The following is a 7,763-nucleotide window of genomic DNA, read 5'->3' as shown; positions in this document are numbered from 1 at the left end:
CCAAGGCATATAGGGAGCACCAGCCACCTTCCAGAGGCTCATGGAGAGAACTGTGGGGGATATGAATCTGTTAGAGGTGCTGGTGTACCTGGACGATTTGACAGTGTTTGGATCGACTTTGGAGGAACATGAGGAGAGGCTGTTGAAGGTGTTGGGCCGGCTTAATGAAGAAGGGTTGAAGCTTTCCCTGGACAAATGCCAGTTCTGCAAGTCATCGGTTAACTACATTGGCCATATCATTTCGCGAGAGGGAGTGGCTACTGATCCAAGCAAGATAGAGGCCGTGACCACCTCACCGAGACCCCAGAAAGCAGGCGCTCTGCGCTAATCTTTGGGGTTCTGTGGGTATTAGTGGCTATTTGTGAAAGGATACGCCAAAGTGTGTCACCTGTTGACTCAGCTGTTGTGTGGCTATCTCCCGGTGAGAAAGAAGAGGACGGGGGACCAGAGGCAGGACGCTGGAGGATACTGGAACCCGGCGGAACCTTTTGGCTCAAGATGGGATGATCAATGTGAAGAGGCGTTCCGATCTTTGAAAAGGGCACTGACCCAGGCCCCGGTGTTGGCTTTTGCCGATCCCCAGAAGCCATATGTGCTGCACACGGATGCCAGCCGAGAGGGTCTCGGGGCTGTTCTGTACCAGGAGCATGGCAAAGCATTGAGGCTGGTAGCCTTTGTCAGCTGAAGCTTGTTGCCATCGGAGAGAAACTATCCCACTCACAAGTTGGAGTTCCTGGCGCTGAAGTGGGCTGTGGTGGACAAGCTGGGCGATTACCTGTACGGAGCCAAGTTTGAGGTGAGAACGGATAACAATCCTCTCACTTATATTTTGACTTTGGCGAAGCTGGATGCCACAGGACATCAGTGGCTGGCGGCCTTGTCGGTATATGATTTCAGCCTGAGGTACCGCCCTGGAAGCAAGAATGTCGATGCGGATGTGTTGTCTCGTTGGGAGCCGGGGGAACAGGAAAGGGGCGAGGAGTGGGAGAGTGTCCCTGCCCCTGGAGTGAAGGCGATGTGTCAGTTTGCTATCACCGTGAAGGCTGAGGGAAGAGGGAGGCTGGAACGAGCCGTGGACCATTTGGGGGTTTTTGACGACGCCATACCCCTAGTTTACTGTGACCTGACTGCACTGCGGACTAAACAGTTGCTGGAACTGAGTCCGGGGGAAGTGGCAACTGCTCAGCAAAATGACCCGGGCATTGGCACAGTGTGGAGAGCGGTCGAGAAGGGGGATGGGGCGTTGGCTGAGAAGGTGAAACACACATGCGTACCTCTGTTGTTGAAGGAGTGGTCTCAGTTGAAGTTAAAGAACAAAATCTTGTACCGGGTAATGGCGCCTCCGGACCAACCCCGCTGTTGGCAACTTGTACTGCCGGAGGAGTATCGCCAGGCTGTACTCCAGGCCTTACATGATGATTCTGGACACTTGGGGGTGGAAAAGACCTATGGATTACTCAAAGACCGGTTCTACTGGCCCCGGATGAGGGGGGCAGTCGAAGATGCAGGGGATGCATCCGGAGGAAGACCCTGCCAGCGTTGGGGGCTCCACTGTCGCACTTGCAGAGTGCGGGACCTCTGGACCTGGTATGTATGGATTTCCTGTCGATTGAGCTTGACACCAGCAACACCGCGAATGTGTTAGTCATCACCGATCATTACACTCGCTGTGCTCAGGCATTTTCCACTAATGATCAGAAGGCGACGACAGTGGCGAAGGTGTTATGGGAGAAGTATTTTGTGCATTACGGCCTTCCCAGGCGAATCCATAGTGATCAGGGGCGGGACTTTGAGAGCCGCCTTATCCATGAATTACAGACTATGCTTGGGGTTGAGAAATCCAGGACTACCCCTTATCACCCACAGGGAGATCCACAGCCAGAGAGGTTCAACAGGACCCTGGAGATTGGGCAGGAAAGCAGGTGGAGTTGTCATATTGGACAATTGGTTCACTGTTACAATTGTACTCGCAATGATGCTACAGGGTATTTGCCCTATTATCTGATGTTCGGGCGGGAAGCGAGGTTGCCCATTGACGTGTGTTTTGGAGGTGAAGCGGGTGAATTACCCAGGATGTCCCATCTAAAGTACGTGTCTGACATGAAGAGGGAGTTACAGCGGGCGTACGAGTTGGCCGAGGCGGCGGCTGCCAAACAAAATCAGAGGAATAAGATGCGGTATGATCGAAAGGTGAAGTTTGTCCAATTATTGCCCGGCGACCGGGTCCTTTTACGGAATTTGGGACTCCCTGGTAAGCACAAGTTGGCAGATCGATGGGCGGCCAGCCCCTATGTAATAGAGAGCCAGATGCTGAACCTGCCAGTTTACCGGGTGAAACCTGAGGATGGGAAAGGGCCTATCAAGGTACTCCATCGGAATCACCTGCTGCCACTGGGTCAAGCGGTGCAGGTGGATATGGAGCCCAAGTGGGAGGTTATGCCTAGTACAAGGAGTCTGCGAGGGCGCGGAGAAAGGGAAGAGCCCGCTGCTGAAGAGCGGGGACGGGTCCCTCACCCGGGAATGGCTACCGATTCAGAAGAGGATGACTCAGATGAGTGGGCCCTGTTCCCATTCGCTGGTGCTCCAGTACCAGGAGAGGAGGCTCCTGGCCCTTCCCATACTGAATTGGGTGAGAGGAGGGAAGGTCTTGAGGGTCAGATGGAGAGGCAGCCAACATTGGTGGGAGAGAGGGTGGAACCCGAGCGTGAGCCGGAGAGATCTCAGGTGAGGGAGGATCCCTGTGAGAAGGGGGTGCGGGTCTGTCAGGTAGACCTGGGGTGTCCGAGACAGTGGGTTCGCAGATGATGAGGGAGCCCAGTGGGGCAGAAGGGGTATGGAGATCTCAGAGGATTAGGCGCCCCCCGGAGCGGTTGACATACGTGGTACCGGGAGAACCAAGTGTGATTTCTACTGCTCTGGGTAGTTATGTCACTGCTTTCTGCACCTGGGTTGGGTTTTGTGTGTTGCAAGAAGCTTTGGGGAACTCTAGTAATGCCATGAGGGCATGACATTTGCTGGTGGGGAGAGAATGTACAATGTCCTGTGTATGTTACTCAAAATGGCTTCTTTGGTTTGTTACGAGCAGGAATGCTTCTTTGTTGGATAAGTGTTTCTCTCGCTGTTGTTTCGCTTTAGAATGGCTGATATGGTAATTGTATTCATTTGTTAATCAATGGGGAATGTTATTGTGTCTTGTGATGCTGGGAACATGGGGGAGGGGTTTTCACGGGTTTTTGGTGTGAGAGGGAGGCCGAGGAAGATGCCGCGGAAAGTGGACGTGTGCTGGACTGCTCGTAAGACCACCGGGGTGGTTCCAGGTGCAACGGCCAGATGGGTCGATTGGTTTGTTGATTGAGCTCTAACGAGTGCACTAAACAGACTGAACTTTGATAAGTTGGTGCCTTTTGTTTTTTACCTTTTATATATATATTCTATTGCCTACTCTTTTAATTTTAGTAAACTCTTTAAAGTGTATTTCATAATGGTATTTGTTGTGGGTTTGATACTGTTGGCGGGCGCGAGGCATAAACTCGATTCTCACAGCACATGCGTGTACGGGAGGTGGGTTGGTGAGTTGCTGGAACTCCATTTCCCCTAGACATATACCAGCCTTTTGGGTAAGTGTTACATTTTCAAAGTGAATGAATGCTAATTGGTCTCCCTCATCTCCGACCCAACCTGCAAGTTAACCTGCACGAGCATTCAGATGTCTCTTTGACAGTTTTGAAAAGACTCTTCACTTTTATTTCTTCCACCAAAGTTCATGACCGTGCATCCCAAAATTCAATCTTTCCTTTTGTAAATATTTTTACAGGCAAGAAACAGCAAAAATCATTTGTGTCCAGCAATCTCAAACACAGTGACACTCTGTCCAGATGTTTAATGAGTGACTAGATGTTTCTTTTGTGACACCAATATAACAGTTGTTGATTTTTGGAGACTAAGATGTATTTCATCCCAGCCGGAATCGTGCTTTGACTCTGAAATGAAGTTTTCTGTTTTAATTCAGTGAACTTCAGGGGAAGCAAGGTGCCAAGAGGACACCAGCATGTATTCATGGAAGATCAGTTCTTCAACAAGACTGATTGTTCGAGGGATTCTCTAGGTCTGGCATTTGACTTGATGAAAAATTGATACAAAACTATTGGAAGTAATTCACTCACTCACTCATCCCCGCTAAAGGCACAACCACAAGTTTTAGCTGCTCAGACTGTGGGAAGGGATTCAATCAGTCATTCAACCTACAGAAAACCAGTCAGGTCACAATGGAGAATGCCTATTCACCTGCTATCGTTGTGGGAAGAGTTTCACTCGGTCATCAAAACTACTAGCACGCCAGGCAGTTCACACAGGAGAGAGGCCATTCACCTGCTCAGACTGTGGGAAGGGATTCACACGGTCATCCAACCTACAGAGCCACCAACAAGTTCAGACTGGGGAGAGGCTGTTCACCTGCTCAGACTGCGGGAAGGGATTCATTTGGTCATCTAACCTACTGGCACACCAGGCAGTTTACACTGGGTAGAAGCTGTTCACCTGCTCTTGATTGTGGGAAGGAATTCACTCGGTGATCTGATGTAGTGGCATACCAGTCAATTCACACTGGGGAGAAGCCATTTCTCTCCTCAGTCTGTGGGAACGTATTTACTTAGTCATCTAATCTGAAGGTTCACCAGCGAGTTCACACTGGGGAGAGGCCATTCACCTGCTCGGATTGTAGGACGAAATTCACTCGATCATCCGACCTACAGACACACCAGCAAGTTTACACAGATGGAAAATGAAAGGTGCAATCTCTTCATTATATTCAAGTTTCCTGTCTAGGACCGTCCTATTTTCACCATTGATGCACACTCCTTTTATCCACCACCATACCCAACTAAGAAGGCCTCAAACTCTCCATTTCTTTCTGGACACAAATTACCCTCCACCACCACTCTCCTCCATCTTGCTGAACTAGTCCTCACTGTCAATAATTACTCCTTTGGCTTCTCCCACTTCCTTCAAACAGAAGTTGTATCCATGGGTACTCAAATGGGTCCCAGCTATGGGGAACAGTCTGTTCCAAGCCTGAACAGATGTCACCCCACACTTTCCCTACACCACATTGATGACTCCATTGGTGCTGCTGTCTGCACCCATGCCAAACAAGTCGACCTCATCGACTTTGCCTGCAACTTCCACCCTGACCTTAAATTTAAACAAAGGGGCTTCCCTACTTCCACAATCCACTCTGCTCTCAAATGCATCTCTCCCATTTCCCGCACATCTGCTTCACCCCATCTACCTGCCACCCCACTCAGGATAGGGTTCCCCTTGTCCTCACCTACCACCCCACCAGCCTCCAGGTCCAACGTATAATTCTCTGGAACTTCCACCACCTTTAAAGGGATCCCACTACCAAGCACATGAATCCCTCCTACCTCTTTCTGCTTTTCGCAGTGATTGCTCCCTACATGACTCCCTTGTTCCCCCCGCATCCCTTCCCATCTACACTCTGTCTGCCAGAGAAAGCAGGATCTCCCAGTGGCCACCCATTTTAATTCCACATCCCATTCCCATTCCGATAGGTCTATCCATGGCCTGCTCTACTGTCAAGATGAAGCCACACTCAGGTTGGAGGAACCACACCTTATATACCGGCTGGGTAGCCTCTAACCTGGTGGCATGAACATTGATTTCTCTAACTTCCGTTAATGCCCCCCCTCCCCTTCTTACCCCATCCCTGATATACTTAGTTTCCCCCCTTTTTTTCTCTCTCTCTGCCCATCACTCTGCCTGTTCTCCATCTCCCTCCGGTGCTCCCCTCCCCCTTTCTTTCTCCCTAGTCCTCCCGTCCCATGATCCTCTCCCTTCTCCAGCTCTGTATCCCTTTTGCCAATCACCTTTCTGGCTCTCAGCTTCACCCCACCCCTTCCGGTCTTCTCCTATCATTTCGCATTTCCCCCTCCCCCTCTTACTTTCAAATCTCTTACTATCTTTCCATTCAGTTAGTCCTGATGATGGATCTCGGCCCCAAACATCGACAGTGCTTCTCCCTATAGATGCTGCCTGGCCTGCTGTGTTCCACCAGCATTTGTGATTGTTGCTTAAATTTACCTAGTCCATTTCCAACACCTCTCTCTACTTTCTCAATCTCTCTGTCCCTATCTCTGGAGACAGTTTATCTATTGATGTCTATTACAGCCCACTGACTCTCACAGCTACCTGGACTATACCTCTTCCCACTCTGTTATTTGTAAAAATACTATCCTCTTTGCTCATTCCTCCGTCTCCGCTGCAAATGCTCTCAAAATGAGGCTTTTAATTGCAGGATGAAGGACATGACCTCCTCTTTTCAAAGAAAGGGGCTTCCCTTACTCTACCATCAACACTACCCTCAACTGCATCTCTTCCATTTCAGACAAGTCTGCTCTCACTCCATTCTCCCACCACCTCACCATGGATAGGGTTCCTCTTGTCCTCATCTAACTCCCCACCAGCCTGTGTGCCCAGCACATAATTCTCTGTAATATCCACTATCTCCAATGGGATCCCAGTAGCAAGCACCTATTTCCCTCCCCCTCCAGCTTTCTGCTTTCCACAGGCATCACTCTATATGAATCCCTTGTCCGTTTTCCTCTCCCCACTGATCTCACTCTTGGCACTTATCCTTGCTAGTGGAACAAGTGCTCCACTGCCTCCCTCATGACACTTCACCCGTGAGCCTGTTGGGGGTTATCTATCATATCTCCATTCCCAGTGGGACCTTGTGTATATCGGCTAGCCAAGCACTCCATCTGCCAGAACAAGCAGGATCTCCCTGTGATACCAATTTTAATTCCACTTCTCATTTGCATTCTGATGTCAACTCATGCCCCCCCCCCCCCACTATTGCAATGAGGCCACACTCAGACAGGAGGAACAACACTTTATATTCCGTCTGGGTAGCCTCTAACCTGGGGTCATGAATGTCAATTTCTTTGAACTTCCAGTAATGCCCTGCCCCCACCTCTATTCCCTATCCCCCTTTCCCCTTATCTTGCCTGTAGATCACCTCCATCTGGTGCTGCTCCCCCTTTGTCTTTCTTCAATGGCCTGTCCTCTCCTATTAGATTCTTCATTCTCCAACCCGATATCTCTTTCACCAATCAACTTCCAAACTCTTTTCATCACCCTTCCCAGTTGCACCTCTAACTTTGTATTTCTCCCTCCTCTCCCCCCACGCTCTGACACTGACCCTTCATCATTTTTGTACAGTCCTGCTGAAGTGTCTCGGCCTGATTGTACTCTTCCATAGATGTTGACAGAACTACTGAGTTTCTCCGGCGTTCTGTGTGTGTACTTACAGAGTGAAGTTCAAAAGTGACTGTTGGTTTTGAATACTTTTTTTCATCAAACATTTTATCAGTTGTTGGCATCCCTTACATTATTGTTTGAGACTGGAAAGTGCTGAAGAAGTGTCTCAATGCAAAATATCAATTGTTTTCTCTTTTTTCATGGATGTGCCTGCCTTGCTGAGTTCCTCTAGCATTTTATATGTGTTGCAATAAGTTGCAAGCTTTGACTAATTAAGAGTGTGCAGTGAAACCTCCCCCATCCACTGTTGAGAAACCTCATTGCATAGGCCGTGGATGGCAGGATCCACATCTCTCTCCTGTGAGAAATCTTCCTGATGTGCCATGGATGTGGTGGGATCACCCCTTCCCCTGTGAGAAACCGCTCCCATCAGCCATCGATGTATTAGGACCACCAACCTCTCCTGTGAAAAACCTCCCCCATTG

Source organism: Hypanus sabinus, chromosome 5 (genome assembly GCF_030144855.1).
Source record: "Hypanus sabinus isolate sHypSab1 chromosome 5, sHypSab1.hap1, whole genome shotgun sequence".
NCBI lineage: Eukaryota > Metazoa > Chordata > Chondrichthyes > Myliobatiformes > Dasyatidae > Hypanus > Hypanus sabinus.
Note: the sequence above shows the minus strand (reverse complement) of the source record.